Here is a 3,632-nt window from a genome sequence, read left to right on the forward strand (position 1 = left end):
TTGCAGGGGAATTGAAGAAGGAGAAATTAAGGTGAGGAAAATAAGAGGAAATGAAACAGCAGTGAAAGGAGTGCCACATAGTTATTGATATTAAAGAGTTCAATATATTATCCTGTGTAAGTGTGGTGTGTGTGATTATATGTGTATTTGTGTGTTGATGAATTTGGCTCATAGATATGTCTCTAAGTTATATTGAAGTAATTATGGTAATTATGATCTTATCAAAATGAGTTTACTAGTTAAACATTTTTTATTGTAGTATAATAATCTAGACAATGGGTTAAGAATGGAGAGAAAAAGCTAATAATATTCAGATATTAAATATCTATCTAACCTTGCATGAGATCCTTAACTTTTCTAGGCTTCTATTCCTTAATGTGTAAAGTAAGTATAAAATGACAGTAGTGATCAGATCACAAATTTGCAATGAGAATTGCAACCAATTTCTGCAAAGAAAAATTAGAGCACTGAGAACACTGAGGAAGTGTTCAGGAAGTTTTAGCCGATATTAGTATTACTTTTATTTACATCTAACATAATTTCCTGAGATTGTTTTTCATCTGCAAGAGGAATGAAATAATAATACACACACATGTTACTAGCATACCATGCATATAACAATCAATCATTAAAAGTATATGCATTAATTATAAAGTCATTGGATTTAGGTGATATGCGTTATCAAATATATTGTGGTAGCTCTGGTATTCTGCCATTACTTTCTATTCAATATATATTAAACTTTAGGTCAACAATTATAAATATCTGGTATCATGGTTTCTTTTCTCTGGCTTCTATCTCCATACAGAACCTCAACCAGCTTCATCAAGATCACACAAAGATCTTTACTAGAGTTAAAGCCAATATTCTCACTTTTTCAAACCTCTCTTTATCTTTACACTCATATTCTAAATTATATTTACTGGTTGGCCATTTCCTAAAAATAAAAGAGCCTTGAACGCATATCCTCTGCATGCATTTTCTACCTCTCTTCAGGTTTAGCTGCCACTGTGTGTGAGATTTACCGCTTCACCTTAGGCTGTGAGTCATCTCACATGCACAGATCATCTCTCGCTTCTATCTGCATATTTTTCATGTCTATACTTTAAAAAATCACCTTCCTGAGCAGAGAATTTGAATAATCACTGTCTTTTCTTGAATGATTACCGTCTTTTTTTCTATCTCATACAAATCATAAGAATCAAAACCCATAGAATTTAGGCATTCATTATTACATTGGCAAGATTAATTAATTCAAGGTTGAACAAATAAATTGTGACTCTTTTTCAGGTAACATAATTAATCATAACCTGAGATACATGGATAACTGAAACAATGTGACAGAGTTTGTTCTACTGGGACTCTCACAGAATCCAAAGATGCAGAAAATCATGTTTGTTGTGTTTTCGGTCATCTACATTGTGTCTATGGTAGGAAATGTGCTCACTACGGTCATCATCAAAGCCAGTCCACTGTTAAGGTCCCCCATGTACTATTTCCTGGCCCATCTCTCTTTTGTTGATGCCTGCTATTCCTGTGCCACTACCCCTAAACTGATCATAGATTCCCTCTATGAAAAGAAAACCAGCCCTTTCAATGAATGCATGATGCGGATTTTGGGGGAACATCTGTTTGCAGGTGTTGATGTCATCCTGCTCACTGTGATGGCCTATGACCGCTACATGGCCATCTGCAAACCCTTGCACTATACAACCATCATGAATTGGTGAGTGTGTAGGCTGCTAGTGGGAGTGGCATGGATGGAGGCATTATTCATTCAACCATACAGCTCTTCTTCATCATCAGATTATGTTTCTGTGGCCCTAGCATCATAGATCACTTTATGTGTGACTTAATATTTTTGCTCGATCTGGCCTGTACTGACACTCACCTTCTAGGACTTCCTGTTCCTGCCAACAGTGGTTTCCTCTGTCTGTTAAATTTGCTTCTCTTGATTGGCTCCTATGTGGTCATTCTGTGTACCCTGAGGACCCATAGCTGGGAGGCCAGATGCAAGGCCCTCTCTGCCTGTGTCTCCCACATCACAGCAGTCATCCTGTTCCTTGGGCCCTGCTTATTTGTATACCTGAGACCAGCGGTTACTTTGCCTGCTGATAAATCAGTTGCTGTATTCTACAGTATGATAACTCCCATGTTAAATCTCTTAATCTATACCTTGAGAAATGACCAGATGAAAAATGTCATTAGGAAATTGTGTAGCCGAAAAGTGATTTCACGTGATCAATAAGATGTCCATGAAGCCCAAAGTTCAGTCAACTGATGCAAACATATCATTGTTGGTGACCTCTAGCAAAAATACCTATGAAATATAGAAAAAAAAATAATAACCCTTATAATCATAGATTCTGAAAGAGGAAAAGAAGAGATGGATGCAACAAAAGAGACAAAAAACCTAGCCTAGGACTATTCTTTGAATATTTGAAAAGTTCTACCAAATTGGCACTGAGTTTTACCAGCTTCATCCATTGTATATGTATTCACAAGCTTTAATCCCAATAAAATTAATTAAAGAAATTTTAAAATATAATGAGGAGCATCCCTGGTGGTCCTGTGGCTAAGGATCCAATTGCCAATACAGGGGACATGGGTTCAGAAAGATCCCCCAGGCCAATGGACAAATAAGTGCATATGTCACCTCTACTGAGCCTGTGCTCTGAAGCCCACGGGCTGCAACTACTGAAGCCCAAACACCTGGAGCTCGCGCTCTGAAACAAGAGAGGCCACCTCAGTGAGAAGCCTGAGCACCACAGTGGAGAGTAGCCCCTACTCTCTCTAATCAGAGAAAGCTGACACGAGGCAGTGAAGACCCAGTGCAGCCAAATTAGTTAATTAATAAACCAAAAAAAAAAAAAATAGTGACAGCAGCAATCCTTATAGCAGTACAAAGAGATAGGCACTGCTATTATCCCCATTTTCTAGGTGAGAAAACAAACAGACAGAAGTATGTTTTAAAATAGAAATATTGAAGAACAAGTAACCAGAATCTAACTGAAATCTCAGACCATGTTCTTGACTGCTATGATAATATGACTGGGCAATGATGACAGAAAATTACATAATTATATCAGCTACCATTTATTGATACAGAGACTTTGCTGGAAAATCTGTCTTTCTGTTCATATACATACAGATATACATACATACATGTTTGCAGTGGTGTGTTCAGTCATGTCCAAATCTCTGTGACCCCATGGACTGTATAGCCCACCAGATTCCTCTGTCCATGGGGTTCTCCAGGCAAGAATACTGGAGTGGGTTGCCATTAACTCCTCCAGGATACACACACACACACACACACACACACACACACACACACACACACACACACACACATATACATACACACATATATATACATTCACATATATATTAATACTATTTATATAATGTTATATGTATTAGTATATATACTATTTTATATACATATATCAGTTATATATCATCATATGCAAATAATTATAATAATTTTATTAATGACTCTGCTCTTTTTAATACACTAGAGTTGATGGTGCTTGTGACATGTTGACTGTAACCCTGGGATATTTAGTTTTTAGGCAATAAAGGCAATATGCCATTTAACCTATAAGGCATAGGATATTACACCAATTCAA

General features: G+C 36.8%; 1 pseudogene; it reads left to right on the forward strand.

The window, feature by feature from the left end:
* The first annotated feature begins 1,334 nt into the window (after nucleotides 1–1,334).
* Nucleotides 1,335–2,248, forward strand: LOC133046176 (olfactory receptor 4C13-like; annotated as a pseudogene).
* The last annotated feature ends 1,384 nt before the right edge of the window (nucleotides 2,249–3,632 follow it).

The sequence above is a fragment of the Dama dama genome, chromosome 24 (assembly GCF_033118175.1).
Source record: "Dama dama isolate Ldn47 chromosome 24, ASM3311817v1, whole genome shotgun sequence".
In the NCBI taxonomy this organism is placed as follows: Eukaryota; Metazoa; Chordata; class Mammalia; order Artiodactyla; family Cervidae; genus Dama; species Dama dama.